The 17,229-nt window shown below is 43.0% G+C and overlaps 1 protein-coding gene across 2 annotated transcripts in view; it reads left to right on the forward strand.

Annotated features, from left to right (window-relative positions):
• The first annotated feature begins 7,043 nt into the window (after positions 1-7,043).
• The window catches only part of MARCHF3 (membrane associated ring-CH-type finger 3), a 131,563-nt gene continuing 121,377 nt past the window's right edge, over positions 7,044-17,229 (forward strand). Inside the window, exon 1 of one of the 2 annotated variants that reach the window (XM_006213885.2) lies at positions 7,044-7,283. The gene's annotated coding sequence lies outside the window, so the exon portion shown is untranslated. The remainder of the gene's footprint in view (positions 7,284-17,229) is intronic. The other variant, XM_031673114.2, reaches the window with a different exon arrangement.

Here is a 17,229-nt window from a genome sequence, read left to right on the forward strand (position 1 = left end):
CTTAGTATCTGAAATGAAATTTAATCATCCTTATATGTTAACTATACCTTCTCTCTTTCAACTTCTTAAAAAAACACACAAACATACAAAAAAAAAATGGAGAAACACTCAACTATTTACTCATGAATCTATGACTCCGGTCACAAAATACAATCTGGGCAAAGCCAAACAAGGCATTAGAGGGTTGAGAGACAAGGAGAATGTTGTATATCAGATCTAGAATGTTGAAATGCCCCATTTTGGTGGTTCTCATTTGTCTTCATGCAGAAAGTCAACACTGGCCTGTCATTTGTAGTAGATATTTGCCCTAGAGAAATATTTCTCTGACTGATCATGGACAGGCATTTTTAAAGAAAACTTTCACAAAACCAGATCGATAAAAAGCACCCTATTTAACAGATGTTAAAATTTTCCACTTTTAACTTTTATGTCATCTAAAAATCCTCTTTAGAGCATCTCTTAATTTCTTTACAGGAAGATTTAAACAAGAAATCTGTTTCCTTTCTAAATACTTCTGGGTTAACAGTAATACTTCTCTCACTTGTATTTTAGTCCTGATGATTAAACACTAAAAATGCTAATTAGCAGCCTCTATCTGGAGAGAGGAAAAACTATTTCTTGATGGGCAAAATTCAAGCTGAGATGGAGACCTCATAGGGCACTAAGATAAATGGGTTAGGTTACATGCTAAGGAGAAGCAGTCAGGGGTCAAACTGACCAACTCCAGAAAGAGACTCTGTCTTAGTGGAAAGACTAAGCTGAGGTCAGAATGTATTAAAGATACAAGACTAAAGTTAATAAAACACAGACATTTGTTGTTAGTTGTGGGACAGAGAAAACAGGGGAAATACCCTTTGAATTTCTTTTTAACCTGGAGCTGACTTTAGACATAGAATTAACTCACATGTTAAGAAATTACCTTTATTTCTCTCCTATTTACTTTTTATTTCTGGAAAGACAATGAGTTAGAGTGAAGGGGATATTATTAGATGGGCATCCTGGGTACACTGTCCAGAATCTGCACTCATTCTTCCCATAAGTACACATCCGTGAGGAAGTGAAGAGTGCGCCTTTCCCATTCCACATCTGTCAGTTATATGATCATTTTCTCACCCACTTAAGGAAGGAAAATAACATATATCTTGTTGGAATGCTGTGAAGGTTAGAAAAGTCAATGTATGGGAAAACACTTGGAGACTAAGCAGATAATAACAGCACTCAATACATGTTAGAATAATGAGTGAATGGGAGAAGTCAGAGATTAGTCCAGCCCCCATTGCCCACAGGCTAAAACCTATATGTTTAGCTGAGAATTCAGTGCCCTGGAAAATCTGCTCTTTCCACTCTCCTGCCCTTTTTCTACAACTGCCCTGCTGCAGTCCAACATTCTCTAGTACATCTTGAATTTGCCCACCTTGGTGTCTCCCTGTCTTTCCCACCACCGTCAGCCTCTATTTGCCAAAATTCTACCCATCTCTCAAGAGTCTCAAATCCCACTCTCTCCAGAAATCTTTAAGGGACTCTCCTTCTCCTCTTCTAAACCCTGGCGACTGCCGTCTAGATCACTCTGGAAGACATAATCCACCAACCACTTATTGCCCCTGCAGACTGCAATGCACTACCCACCTCTGTGCATCACAGACCACGGTGCCTTGCCAAGACTAGGTGCTGAATAGACTCATGATTGAATGAATGCATGATTTGTCACCCTGCCCCTGTTGTGCTCTTGGACAAAACACTTTGCCTCTTTCAGTCTCAGCTGCCTCAGCTGTGAGCAGAGGATAACAGCACGGATGTACTCCCCAGGTGTGCTGTGAAGAATAAACCAATGACTGAAAAGCAATTTGAAAATGTAAAATGAAATGCTATATATAAATGTTACATAATCAAAATCATTTCCCTCTGTATTATGTTTTATTTGGCTTTATATCTTGGAATCCTTTGTGAATTTCAGAATTTCACAGATGCAGTACTATCCACATTAGCACCTAAATTCTCGTGGGTAATAAATGATTGTGTGTATTATAGCTCACGGCTACTTTTCCCTGGCATACTTACATGTGAATCTGTCATAATTTGGGGTATTCATAATAACTAATGATACAATTCATATCTAAAGGATAATCCATTTTTTTCCTTCTTTGGCTAGCCAGTTATCATTTCCATATTGTTGCCTCAAGGGAAATAATTTCCATTAAACTCAAAACCCAGACGATGAGCACACTGTTTAGAAGTCCAAGTCTTCTAGGAGCTTACAACATAAGACCGGGAAAGTGGTTTAGAGTTTTGAAGCACTTGTTTTTTAAGACCCTTTTTCTGTTAAATGGTAAGTCCCTCATTTGCTTTATTGTAACATATGTGCCACTAAGTGCTCACTGTAGCCTGATTTCCTATGTATCAGGAAAGGCTGGATTAGTTCACTCCATATGAAAGCAAGGCAATGGTAGTTTTAAAAGCTATTTCCTTTCTCAGTATGTTCAAGGAAGAGGTTGCCCATAGAAAAATAAAAATTTTTGAAATATCTCCAGCACCCATAAAAAGAGGATTTTGACTTTAAGTGCACAGCAGGATATTATTTCTAGACTAGTCCTTCCACACAGTAGAAACTGAGGAAGAGATGGCAGTGACATCATGAGGTAGTTAAGGATCAAGTGAGTCATTAGCTGAAGAGGCTCAGAACAGTGTATGGCATAAAGTAATTGCTCAATAAATATCAGAGGTTGTTATTATTGGTAGAGAGCCCACTATCAGCCCTGCTCTGTGCTATGAGTTACATACAGCTTCTTGTTTCAGATCCACAACAAGCCACTAAGAAAAAATTTATCCCCTTCTGGCTCTGAGAAATGAAGCTACTTGTCCAAGGTCTTAAAATCAGGAAGCAGAGGAAAGAAAATCCAACCCTTGCTCTATGGTATTTCCAGAGTCCATATTCTCTGTCCTGTTTCTTAGCAGCCTTACTGTTCTTATTTTTTACGAAGGTTGGAGCCCATTTTCCCTCCCTGAGGACATGATCCTCCCTTCCTCCATGTCTAATTCCTAAGTGTTACTCACTTTGTTGTCAAGTTTTAAAATTAAGACTATTTTTTACCTCTTCTGGCAGACTTCTGAACAATCTGTCTTATTTTTATATCAGGCCAGTTTTGACAATCATTCTAGCTTTTCATCCCATTTGTACACACATAGTGGCATCCATTTTTAAGAAGCTCAGCATAGTTTTCCTTCTGGGGCATGTATGAAGAAATTCCATGTTTTTGTGAAACAGAGGCTTCCCTTCCCCACCCATTTCTATTATCACGTTTTTACTTAGTTGGATCTGTGGCAATATAACTCTCACATGGGGTAGTGGCACTGTCATTCCAATGCAATGAGATATCATTGTTTTGTGGGTGGTATGACCCTGGCTGCAGATATTATGCCAGAGTTCTCTCTCTGTTACAAAAATATCTCCTAGTTGTGGTACACAAACTAACACCATACTTTAGTTTGCCAAAAAACACCTACATGATATTGTGTAGTCTATATTGCAATTAACATTTCAAAGTGCCTTATCATTAGTTATCTCTATCTCTGTGAAATTAATCACAAGTATCACTGCAGTTTCATAGATGGGAAACTAAGGTATGGGAATGTTAATGGCTTGCTCATGGTCTAAGAATGAACTCATAGCATAGTTGGTAACAGAATCTGCTGCTTCTGATTGCATTTCTTTGCTAAGGTCTTTAGCTCAAACTATTCAAATTCTGAATAATTTTCCAAATCGAATATATGTTGAGAGGTGGCAGACATGGGAAAGGGAAAAAATACTATTCACTTAAGTAAAGCTTCCCAAACATTTGGTAATCAAAGAATAAGGATTGTGAGGGCTGGTTTCCCTCATTTCCACTTGTAGAATGAAAGGACAGTAATCCAAAGAGATTAAAATGAATAGAAATTGCAAGCCGAAAAAGGAATTGTTCAGACCACACCATTTTCCAATTTCCACATCATTTTGTTCTCCTTTTCAGCAGTTGGTACAGCTATAAATGCCATGCACTTACAGTGTTGTGTCACCATCATCATGGTGTCCCCCTTAAGCAGATAAACACAGTGGACCAATCCTGCCACTGCTGTTTTATGGCCAAGGATGCAAAGGTAAACAGAGGTTAAGTGACTGCCAGGAGCACTCACCACATCAGCCACTCAGATTAGAACCCCTGGCTCCTATCAGTCACACCCTATTGAAATTAGAAGGTTCCAAAACACTGTTTCAGTGTCAGAGGAGGGGCAACAAGTACCTGAAGGCAAATTTGCTCACCATCCAAAAAGGGACCAGCCCTGCTTCCATGGTCCCACCTCAATCTTCTTATTCCCAAGTCATGCCACAAACTTTATCATTCCTTTGAGGGAAAGAAAATTTCTTTTGGTGAAATAAAACTAAACAAGTAACTTCCACGTTCAGATTTCCATGGTTTTTTGTTTATTTCATACAGATAGGACCATAATGAGTTCTTAGACAAGTAACAGATCTAACTTTCCCTTGTAGAATACGGGGATAGCCCCAACTCAAGAGATCATTAGGGGGACTGGCAGCAAGTGGAAAAAGTCTGTGCCTGAGTGATAAGCTCTTGTCAAGTACCAATTACAATAGAAGATGGTGTGGATATATGAGCGCAATCTAGATGTGCTCTTCCAATCTCATCCCTTCTATAAGGGAAAATGAGACCAGTTACTCGTCCAGGAAACCACAGTCTGTAACGTGTGTCTGAAACAAGCGGAAAACCTTGGAAAACAGGACATGGAAGTCACTCATTTAGCTCTTATTTCATGAAAAGAAATTTCTTATTTCCTTTTTTCATCATTTAACATAAATGCTACACCAAGTACAGTCAACAGCCAACGTTTGGCTCCTATTACCAAGGTGATTTTTAAAATAACCATTAGCATCTGTGAAAAACTTTCACAGGATGTTAATATAATCAACACTGTCGGCAAACTTTTTCTTTAATTATATCCAGGAGTGGGGAATAAAAATCCAAGGCAATGTATTTTCTCCCTTAACCCCTATCCCAACCTAGGCAGAGAGAGTCCTTGTATATATTCCATTCACATGGTCTACATCTAATTCCTTGTGGGCAAAGGCCATCCTACCAGGCAACTTCACTAAGCAACTGTTGGAATTAGAATGGAGTGGCCTTCCTCGTCTGTACCAGTTCTTTGGTTCACTAGATGAGGCAAGGTTTAAATATGCACAATTTCTGCATCACAAATCAATTTTGCAGGGTCTGCTAAGGACCAGACCCTGATCTTCTTGCCCCTTGACAGCCTGACTTATGGACCTTTCCCCATTAAGACAGGGAACTGAGATGACACAATTTGAAGCTCAATCTAGGCCACAGCTCACTTCAGAGCTGCAGCCGACCCTGCTGGAGAGCGCCCTTTCACTCCTTTTCAGTGACAGGCCTTTTGCCTTCCTTCTTACCAATGACCCTCATCAGAACCTGCTCATAAAAAGTAGGCTATCCATGAAGTAGGTTCTTACAGGAGCCAGGCAGTCATTGAAATAATACCCATAGAGGTCCATACTCCCTCACACATGATATCCTGAATAGCTACCCAGACTGAGAGACTGATAGAGACCCATACTGTGAGACTTCTGGGATCCGAGGGAGACAATGGTCAGTGACAGAAGTGTCAGGGCACCAAGGAGCTTGACCCCTCTCCTGCCATGCACACCTTCTTTGTACTAATATGGGTTGGGTGTTTCCCTGTGGCAGGTGCAGTTCCGCGCACATAGAGGCTGTTTCCTGCTCCAAGTTTAGTCTAGGGCTCGCTGACATTCTAGGCCTCAGCCTGGAAAGCAACACCTACTCTGCTTTTTGACTCTTGATACCCATACCTCCATATGTATGTGTGCTGCAGCCAAGGGAGGCTTAAAACCCGGTTAGAGTTTATCTGCCGAAAAAATGAGCCACAGTGGCCGGCCAGGAAGAGCAGAGCCCAGAAAGCCTTCCTCCAGGGCCACTCAGCCGTGACTGACCAGTGAGCTCAGGCTACCCCCAGTTCCCCGCTACAGAGGCCTCTGAGTTAGGACCTGGCACTTTCGAAGGGGAGGGGGGGAGAGCGTGCAGTGAGAAAGCTGGGGCTCATGAGTTCCTTCTGCCCGCTAAGATGGACGGTAATGGTCCCCCTGGCAGACCCCAGGGACAGCAGCAGGGGGAGCCACCGCTGCAGATGCCCACTCCGCCGGGCAGTCCGACGGTAGAGCACCCGAGCCCACTTTCGCCCCCGGGCTCTGCCCAAGTGCCTGGGCACCTTGGATCGAGAAGGGAGCCCAGGTGCCTGGTAAGGTCCCGGCTGCCGGCACTGTGGGAGGCAGGGGTGAGGAGAGGACGTGTGGTGAACTTTCCAGGAGGCTGGCGGAGTTGGAGTTTTGTTTCGGAGATAACCACCAGACCGCAATCAGAACCTTTTCAGGGAGCCCGGAGCTCCACTTCTGGACCCAGGCCTCCACTGGTAGCTGGGTGATCTGGTCCGGGACTCACCCTCTTTGGGGCTCGGTTTTCCTCAGACTACGGGGCCTCCTTTGGGGCCGCCAAATTCCGCACCTCCTGGGGGCGCCAGGGGTGGGCGGTGTCTACCGAGTCTCGGACGGCGCTGCGCTCGGGCTTCCCGCTCCACAGAACGCCAACATGCGACGGCTCCGGGAGGCCTCAGGCCTCTTCAGCCATGGGCCTTCGGGGGCAGCCACTTCCCTTCGGAGGCGCCGGAGTCCCGCCGCAGCCGCCCCCACCGCTCCAGCCCGCAGCCTGTGATCCCCACCGCCGCCAACTTCCCCGCTGCGGGCGCGTCTCCCCGCCGGCCCTCCGCTGGGGGCGATTGGACGGAGGCGGCGGGGCGGAGCGGGACGCTCGGCACCGCCCCGGCCGCCCCTGGCGCTGGAGCCCCCGCGATTGGCTGCGGGCTCCGCCAGTCACGGGTTGAAGGGCGCCCCGCCCCACGGGGCCGGCCCAGGCTGACTCCGCCCCGCCCGCCGCCGGCCCCGCCTCCCCCCCCCCCAACCCGGAGCCGGATCGCCTCAGCCCGGCTGTCCGCTTCATTCGCTGAGCAGGTCCATGAATTGTCAGCGCGCTCCAGGCAGCTACTGAGTCCGGGCGGCCGCCCGGCTTGTCTGCTCCCTCCGAGGTGCCTTCCCGAGCCAATGTGCTCCGGTCGGCTACGGCTAGAGCTGTCGCCGGTTCGGGGCAACTTGGGATTCAGGACCCGCAGCAGGGGAGTCGATTTGCTATCGGGACTCGGCGACAAGGGTGAGTGGCCGAGCACAGGGCAGACGGCTTTTCTCGGCGCTGTTCTGCCAGCCGGGGGACTGGACGCGTCTTGGCGCGCGTCAGTCAATCCGGCTGAGCGTGGCGGCTGTGGGGAGGTCAGGGCTGGGCAGCATTCACTCCTTGCTGGCATCCCCACTCCCGAACTTCTTGTTACAAAGCGTCGCAACTCGGCCCGGGACGCGGCTCTGGGTTCGCAAGAACTTGGCGTGGTGTAATTGCCATCATTAGGTGGGGCTTGGGGACGCATCCACTGGCCCTCTGCGGCGGCAACACCCGCGCTAGGGGTGGCCTTCGTGCCCAGTGGTGTGTGGACAGGAGTTCCTAGGTGGCTTGAGGACGGGTTCCTGAAAAATTAACACGCTCTGGAGTCGGTGCGGCGAGATAACCCTATGACTGTGTGCAATACGAAGCCAGATCCAGCGATCGTAGTGATCCGTTGGGTCTTTAGGGGTCAGAGAACTTAAGTGACCAACCAGGTTCTGTAGCAGGGGCTTCAGTACTTTGCAATTATTGAAAGGAATTGACAGCACAGATATTAAACTTTGTAAAGTAATTACTTTCTATTAGCATTTGAATCCGCATCCCTTATGAAGTGCTAGGACCTCCACATCCACCTGCAAGGTGTGTCGGAAGGATCTGGTTAGGACCAACGGGGAGCTGCTGTCTGTCCCAGTGCCCGGGGGCCTGGGATATTCAAGATGAGACCATAAGAGCGACCACCAGGCTGGTCGGTTGGTGTTTGTTTGAGCACCTGTGTGTTTAAGTGATGAAGTTGTGACAGGAACTGACAGCAGATGATTCAAGGTTAAAGCTGACACTTCATGTTTGTGACTCAGTCTGGGATAGATTTTTTTTCTCTCTCATTGATAAGGAGTAAAAGCAGCGGGTGTTTCTGAGGGCAGTTTCATACATGTAGCTTATATTATGGTGGACTAAAAAGAACTGAATACAGTATTTTCTTGTAATTGTTATTTGACGTGAATGAGAGTTTATTGAGAGTATTAAGCACAGACTTGGGTATAGAACTGGGGAAATATTTTGATCTTTGAAAAATGTATGAAAGCACTGAGGTATATAGCTGTCCATGCACACGGAGATGTACCTAAATGGGTGTACTTACATGTGTGTATATAACTGATAAGTGAATGAAGTAGAAATAGGGAGGGGGAAACAGCCTTGAACTTGCTCTGGATAGAGAGACGGATCCTATGATCTGTGGGTTGTATGTTGAGTGTGTGTGTGTAAGCATGTCTGTATCTGCCTAGTCTGTCTGTCTGGGTCAGTGTATGTCCATGAACTTTATGAGTATTCAATTCAATACCACTCGGTGCAGATTCCTGGTTCCTATTTTACAGCCCAGCAGCCACTAGTCAGCCCATCTGTTAAAACATAACATGTACACTTCAGTGGGAGCACCAGGGTGGAACGTGGGTAGGGGGCAACCCTTAGTAGAAACAACATGCTACAAACAAAGCCTGCCTCTCAAGTCTATTTTCATTTATAATTCAGTCTGAAGGTGTGATTTTTGTTGAGGAGAAAGGAAGTGTTTGACTCTTCAGAAATGGCCAACTATATTTTTTGAAATAATTACAGGCATGGTTTGGGAAGGGGGAGTTTACCGGAGGAAAAAAAAATCCCTCTAGAAAAGAAATGTGGTGCTTGTCACACACATTACCATGCAACACTGGTTTACTGCTTTGCAGTAGCATGTATATCAGAAGCTGTTTTCTTTTACTTCTTAAGAGAATACATTAAAACTGAATTGTTTTGCACCAAAAAAAAAATCTTAATAGAAGTAAACAGAGCTTTATTACTGAGGCTATTTAATCTACTAGAGCTAAGACTGCCTTAGTAATTCTAATGAAACATGTTTTTAGAAATTCATAACTTGGATATAAATTCATATTCAGTCTAATCACTAGTTGCAATGGTTCACAATATATAGTTTAAAAATAATAAAAAGCCTTTATCACAAAACTTCTGATGACTAAAAAGGTATGGGAGGAGTATAACAGCTTATTAAGTCCCTGTAGCCAAGTGACTGATACTTAAAATAACTATAAATTCCTTTAATAATATGATTACTTTTGGTAACAAAGAAAAGGCAATATTTTTGAGAGGCATAGTTGATATTTTTCCCAATAATTTTAGGCTCATAATTATATTTTAATAATGGTGTTTATTATATGTGGGTACAATAAACTGGAATCATTCTTAAGAACTCATCAGAAGAAGTATTATTTTCATTTGTACTATTTTCAGTACATTGCATTGTTTAAAATGTACTTAAACATTTTGGGGAAAATATTCTAATCCCTAATCTCTGTCTTTAAATTTCTGATGGGCCATGTAGACATAATAATTCTCCTCCTTGATGTGAGTCACCTGAATCAACTGGGTTATTCCTTAAAGATTCAGCTTATGGGCTGGACTCCTATCTCCAAGATGATATTCAGGAGTCTGGAGTGGGGCTTAGGAATCTACATCTTTAACAAGCACCCGCGAGTTATTCTGATGTCAGGGATCCCCTCACCATACTGTGAGAAGCACTGGAATGGTGTTTATAATATAAAAGAACAATTATAGTCTGTGAGTTGATTCAACAAATAATTGTTCCAAAATTTCCAGGTGGCATTTACCAGCCTTGTGAAATTTATAGGTAACGTTTTAACTCTCTGCCCTCAACAAAGGCACCTTTTGTCCTGTGTTGAGAAGTGTTTCTGGAATCCTTAGCTATCCTTATTCCAAGTTATTAGCCTCAATTTCAAGGAAGTCTATCTAGGGAAGCAAGGTAATTTAAGACCCCAACCTGGCCTGATCCATTCCCTACTCCAAGGCCAGTGGGTTCCTGGGGTGCTCTAGGATGACTCTGCCAGTCCTAACTCATGTTGTCGGGCATTTCTCCCTGGAAAGGAGAGGAATCCTAGACTTTGAGAGCCATCTTTGACTCATTAAAGCTCTTCCAAGCTTGGGGGCTAGAACCTCAGCAGGGCTAGTACAGACTTATCTGAGTTCAAGAATCTCCTTGGGAAGCTGTAGCTGGTCTGCCTATTGGTCAGGAGTGTCCAAGAGGCCCAGGAAGTTTCATTTTCAGGAAGTCATCTTAGAATTATTTTGAGGTGTCCAATTAAGTGGGCACATAGATTTTTCTTAGTATCACAGAGAGATGGGTTGAAAATTGATCGTCACCTCTCCTTTCAAATCAGTATGATTCTGATTCATTAATTATTACCAATTAGCTTTTTCATATGTAGTTTGATACTGACATTTGGATTCTATTCTCCCATTTCAGTCTGGCATAGTTCTCAGTGTGAGACTCCTAAAGTTTAAAAGAGAAAGGATCTGTCAGAAATTGTTCTTTCCCTGCTTCTACCATCCAAGAACCTGAAAAACCAAATGACTTCTCACAGGTCAGAAGTGGCCAGAATATTTACTTCCCTGATCACAAAAGGACATGGATAGGCTGGGACCCTGAACTTGGATTGTTCCAGGCCACTAGATCATTACTGGGACTTTTACGGAGCAATTTATGTTTTAAGGAGCACTTGGCAGGCATATTTATAGGTCGCTTATCTTAACAATCGTTTAAATGCCATGATTTTTTCCTACTTTGTTACAGATGAGCAAACAGCAGCCACAAAAGGATAATATATTTGTCCCTCAGTACCCTTGGGGGATTGGTTCAAGGACCCCCAGCGGATACCCAAATTCGGGGATGCTCAAGCCGCTTATATAAAATGGCCTAGTGCAGTCATCATTCCAAATCCACGGGTTCCACATCCACAGATACTCAGCCAACTGTACTTAGACTGTCTTTCACATTCAAAGATGACACCAGTAACTGTGAAGTTGGCCTTGCATTTTGAACTGTTTTTATTTAGCTTCATGGTGAGATGACAGTTATGCTTAGTCATTCATAACATTTAGGGGTTTTTTTTTCATGTCTTCAAATTTTTTTTATGTTGAATGTGACCCTGGAACAGTTTTCTTTATAAAATTAACCACTATATATAATAATTGGTTCAATGATCCTGACCTTAACCATTCAGCCTTGACCCAGAATGGCAAATAAATTTGTGAAAGGTCACAGAGCCAATGGCAGCAAAGCCTATATGTAAACTTCTGGGGACTAATATTTTAACCTGTACTGTTTGCATATTGAGTCATGTTATGCAGCTAATAATGTTTCTACACTCCCCCCCAAAAAAAGTTGCTTATATTTCATTTGCCTGGCTTCTGCATGATTGGGTGGACCTAGAAAATTTCCGAAGCCTAAGGTATAATCACAGCCCCTGATTATACAATGGGACCGGTTTGTGCCTAGTTGAGAAACTACAGTAGAATACTACTTTTCCTAAAACTGGGCCATAGGTCATTGCAAGTTTCTAAGTAACAATTCTCACTCACTTTTTTTTTTTTGGCTATGGGATATGTTTGGCAAAAAGCAAATTCTTTTCAACTTTTTGACCCTTCTTTCCATACCATTATTCCCAGGGTGAAATCCACTTATAAAAAATTCACTTTTCAAGTCAATTTGCCCTTTCAACAGCTCCTAATACTTAAATTTTAGTCATTCTGACTCTTTTTCCTCCTAATGCCCCCTTAATCTCCTACCTTCACTTTGGTTTTTTGAATCCAGTAACATCTTCTAATAATAGAATAGCCACTGAGCTACAGAGGTTCTATTCTAGCTTTAAGTTTGTGGATTTAATTATAATGATATTAAGAAAAAAGAAAAAGAAGAAAGATAATATTAAAGTCATGTTGAATGTATCATTAGATATTCCCAGCATACAGTTTCCATGGGAAACTTAAGATTCAGATGAATGAAGTGACAGATGCACTCGTCTGTGTCCTTGCAGACACTCTTCTGATACAAGCTGAAAAACATAACTGAAGACAGCATCCTGGGTTACAGAAGAAAAACAAATGTTAAGCTCTGAGAAAAGAACTGGTGCAAAGTGAAGGGTCAGGGCTGGGATGGGTTGGAGAGAGTGGTGAGAAAGAAATACCTCCAGTAAAATGCTAGACCAGGTGGTAAGAAATTTATAGAGGTGATGATGGTTTGGGGTTTCTTGGGGGCTTTAATTCTGTTTTGTATTGTCTTCACAACCCGCTCGCCCTGCTTGCTTTAAATAATTTATTATAGCAGCAGGCCTTCCCCGGTTAGTTTCTTTTTTTATATATGTAACTTCTTCCTTCTCATCTCTGGGTCTAATCAGAAGCTTGTGTAACAGGGCGGCTGCTCTAGAGTACTTAGGAAAACCCGTGATCAATATCGCCACATTATAAACCCATGGCTGTTCTGTTCTATTCTGCAGTGTTCTCTCCCCTGCTATATTAACTCAGTATCTGTGTTTTAAACAATATTTTATTAATCTTTGCACAATGAGACTTCTGGGCTTATTTTTCTTGGCTGGAACTATCTTTTGAGTAATCCATCATCAGACCATTGATCTAATGATGTATTTATTGCTCACTACTGCAGCACTGGCAGGAAACCTAGTATGATTCTAAAAATTTGATTAAAAAGAAATCAAGTTTTTGCAAGGTGTAGCCATCCAATTATGTTAGCAGCTGCCAAGTATATTTTATGCTAAAGTATACACACATATTTCAAGTGAACAAAATGTGATCTTTTCAAACACTTTTAAAACATTTTGCTACAAAATAAATGTATCAAGAAGATGCCTCGTAATTAGAAAAATTACAAGTACACTCCCCACCTCAGCCAAAAGTAAGGTATAGTGTTTTTCAGAATATACCCCTAGACAGTAAAATGGATAGGTTTATCTTTTTGATTGACAGTAATAAAAGCAGTGGTGATAAGAACTAGCTCCTGGTCCTTGAACAATCTTCCAGGTAATCATTACAAGTCAAAATGAATGGAACTGAATTAACATAGTAATCAAGTACCCATCACGGGTAGCCCCTCTTCTCGGCTTAGCTAACTCAAAATGCAGTTCAAGTACCAGCACCTTGGGAAGCTTTTCTATGTCCCTGTTTGACTTGGTTATATACTGCCAGCAGAACCCTTACCTCCTATTATCTCCCCCTCCAGACTGGGAGCCCTTTGAGGACAGGGACCACACCTGTCATCTTACAGCTTTTCAAGAGAGAGTGCTAGGTACACTAGAGGCTACAAAGAATTACAGGTTAACACCTGCAAGGCCTTAAAGGGACATGCACAGGATATTCACCTAAAGTTTGAATGGTAGTTAATAACTGGATCCTAGTCCCAGACTTTCCACTTTAGTGCCACTCTCAGCACTTCATGTAACTATCATCCAGCCTGCTCCCTCCAGCTTCAAAGTCCCTCTGCTCCCTTCCACCTTGCCTCCTTCTCTCCCACCTCCCTGTTGTGTCTTCTTCCAGAATGTCTCCAACTCCCCTCTCAACCCTGTCTAGGCCCCCCACCATGTTCCTCTGTTGTTCCCTTACCACTTGCCATATCTTAAAAAGGCAGCTGACTCATGGGTCCCCGCTGGAGACTTGGGACGGTCTCACTCTGCCACCATTTGAAGTCTCAGATGGCTTGGTTTCTTTTGCATCCAGTGTAGGCCACGGGAGGTTTAGGGGCCTTCAAGGAACTAGCTGGTGCAGGGCCTAGAGGCTGCTGACAGCCAAAGCTTAACATAATGGGGAAACTTGACATTTTTAAAGTGAAGCTTTTTTTTTTTTTTAAGAATTCCAGCAGACTTTTTATTTCAGAGACTAAGTTTCATAACATTTTTCACGCCTTGTGATTCAGGAAGCATCCCTAGTCATGTTTATGATGTAGTCTGAGGGCTTAGATGAGCAGCAGTTCTTAGGTCAGAGCTGGGTGGCTGAGGTGGTGTAAAGACTGTATGTCCTGGTAGAGTTTATGGATCAGCTGAATTAAGCATAACTGCTTGAGGTCAGGGCCATTAGGACAGCCCTTTTATGTTAGGTCGTAACAGGCTTTACATGACTGCAGGAGATCAAGGACCTCTATTTTCTGTCTCATCTGGGAGATTAAGCCTCACTTAACAGAGGTGCTCTCTTCTCATACCTGCCAAGAAAATATCACTGGAAAATTGAGTGGTTACATCTCAAAGTTATTTCGACGTTCAAGGCAACAGAGAAGATGAGCCACCTAGATTAAGATTAGGTCATGGACTGAAATACTGGTTTCTTTTGGATCTTGTAAAAGTCAGCAGCCTCTGCCTCTGCATATCCCAGAGTTTCTGCTTTCCCCTAGGAGCTGGGACCTGGGAGCACTGGAGGGAGGCTGGGGTGTGGTGAAAAGGTAAACATCTGTAGAGCAATACTCCACTCGTCCCCTTCCCTGCATCCAATGGAGGTTCTCCCTGTGGTGCCTGGTCTGAGCATTTTCTCAAGTCTGCCTTTCAGTGTCCCTAATACCAAATCTTCTTCCTCTTAACGCTTTGTGAACCTGTTACACAAACAGAGGTTCTCACAGTTTTCAAGTTCCCATCCTTAACCTCCTAAGTTTCCCCAATTTCACCTTCTCTCCTTCATGTAGTCCCACCCTCCAGGAATGTTTTCCTTTCTTTAACATTCTCTTTCCCTTCTATTCAAGAACTCTACATTGCAAAAGCTCTGTGGCAATCAGTGTTACCATTGATCTTTTCCCTGCAGGAGTAACTGCATTTGTGACCATTTTCAAAGGATTTTCCTAGAGCATCCCAGTGTATCTTTCTAGTGCTAAGAAAAAAAAAAAAGAAAATCACCATAAAGTAGCTTCTCCTCACTGGGCTATTACATGCTCCGACAGTCTTACCCTGTGCAAAAGTAATTAGTCTCACAAAACCTCTGTTTTCACCAACTTTACCCATACTTGCCAGTGACACCCAGCCTTACCTGCCTAATCACTCTTACCACCTCCTGCTCACCTTTTATATCATTAAGAAACAAGACCACTCAGCATCTCTTTTGGCAATAGACATATTCGTTACAACGAAGGAGATAAAGCTTTCTACAAAAAAACCAACACAGGTACACACAAAACAGAGAAGGCAGAGCTACCCTGATTTCTTTAAAAGCAGGACACATGGACTGATGCAGTTTTTGCTGATGAGTTCTTAATTTGTTGCTCTAACCACGGCCTATTTCTCTTTTGAGGCTGGCTGACTGCCTTATAGCTAATGTCAACACTTTTTTCTTTCCCTTCAGAATTATTGCCAATGAGTTTCAGTTTTCCATGTTTCGGTTTCTTTTTCCTGATCGACTTAAACTGTGCTGCTTATATCTCCTCCAGATATTTCTCTCCCACTTTCCTGCCCCTGACAGCATCTCACCTTTCAGACATCATCCTCACACTGAACAAATTTCCATTTTCGCTGAGATTAATAATGAAGACATTAAGTGGAATCCTGATAGTGACTCTTTCAAGAACTAAGGCACCATTTACTATTCTGTTTTAATTATGGTCTCTTAGCAAATTTTCACCAGTTATAATGTTCACCCCATTTTCTAAGTAATGTTTCTCAAATACTATACAAAATTATGAAATCCATGTGCATTACACATTCTGCTCTCCATTATGGGCTAAATTTATAATTCTGTAATTTTCTTGTAGGAAAAATGCTTATTAGACTGGAATGGTTAATTTGGTTTTAAGCCATACTGCTTTTTTGCTTATTGTGAACCATTAGACATTTATATAATCTTTTATTTTACTTCATTCCCAACCCCCAGCAACAGCTCCTTAAGCAATAATTCCACTGCATCCCTTCCCTACACAGTCAGTTATCATCTATGCCTATTTTGTAAGATGGGTATTTTATTTTACTGGCCCCTAATATTTCCAATTTTAAAATAACTCTCCATAGCTAAACCAAAAACAGCCAATGTCCTATTGTGATCATGGTATTTCCTCCTTCTTTTTCAGACAGGTTTACCTCCTCCCTATAAACCACGATATTGCACCTCTTCTCTGGAGTACTCTTGCCTTGCGTGGGATCTATGCTAGTCCTATGTGTTCTCTGTTGATATTCTTGTAATTGGATAAGGGTTCCCAATGGCAGCCTTATGGAACAAAAGACCAGTGAGGGGTGAGCTTTATCTGCATCTTGGGGGGAAGAAAGAAAGATGTCCTAGACATTCAGGAGATGAAAGTCAAAGTTTCTGAAAGACTAAGAAAGCCAGAGACAGGTTATTTGGTACCAGCTACACATACGACAGTACCATCTTCCTGTTGTGAGTTCTAGGGAGTTTTCCCCTTGGGCTTTGCTGGGTGACTCTCCCAGTGTGATATCACAAGTAAAATGCTGTATCACCTCATATCCAGGATTGATGGAGTTCCCTGAGCTAGAGTCAGAAGTCCTACTTCCATTCATAGACCTTCCCAGAGACAAAGGAACGAGTGATGTTTCCAAGTGGAAATGCCGTCGTGGAGGTAATGTGCCAGGAGGCCTGCACAAAACAAAAGACCCCAACCCAAACTGACCTACACAGCAAGGAAGTGTACTATCTCATGTGAGAAGCAGGGCAGGCAGTGGGATTGGTTAATTCAGTGGCTCAATACAGACTCCTTTCACCTCTCTGCCAGTGTTGTCCACAGGGACCATTTCACCTAAGACTGGATCCTTTCTTTTTTGCAAGACAGCTGCAGTCGTGGAGATGTCACTTGCAGGCATTACAGTATCTAAAGCACAGAAGATGGATTCCCCTTCCAGGTTCTCCTTTTGAAGAATATGAAAACATTACAGAGAAAAATCTAAGAAGACCTGTCTTCTCATTGATGAGAACAGGATCACAAGCCCCATGTCTGTATCAGTCACTAGCAAGGGGCTCTCCATCACTGCTTGAGACAGGAAAGAAGTGAACTTGAACAAAATCAGGATTCTGTTAGTAAGAAGTATGTGTGTGGAAGTGAGGGGGCAACAGATGCTACCAGGCAGTTGTAATTGTCTACTAAATGTTGTGACTTGAAAAATAA

This window comes from Vicugna pacos, chromosome 3, assembly GCF_048564905.1.
Source record: "Vicugna pacos chromosome 3, VicPac4, whole genome shotgun sequence".
In the NCBI taxonomy this organism is placed as follows: Eukaryota; Metazoa; Chordata; class Mammalia; order Artiodactyla; family Camelidae; genus Vicugna; species Vicugna pacos.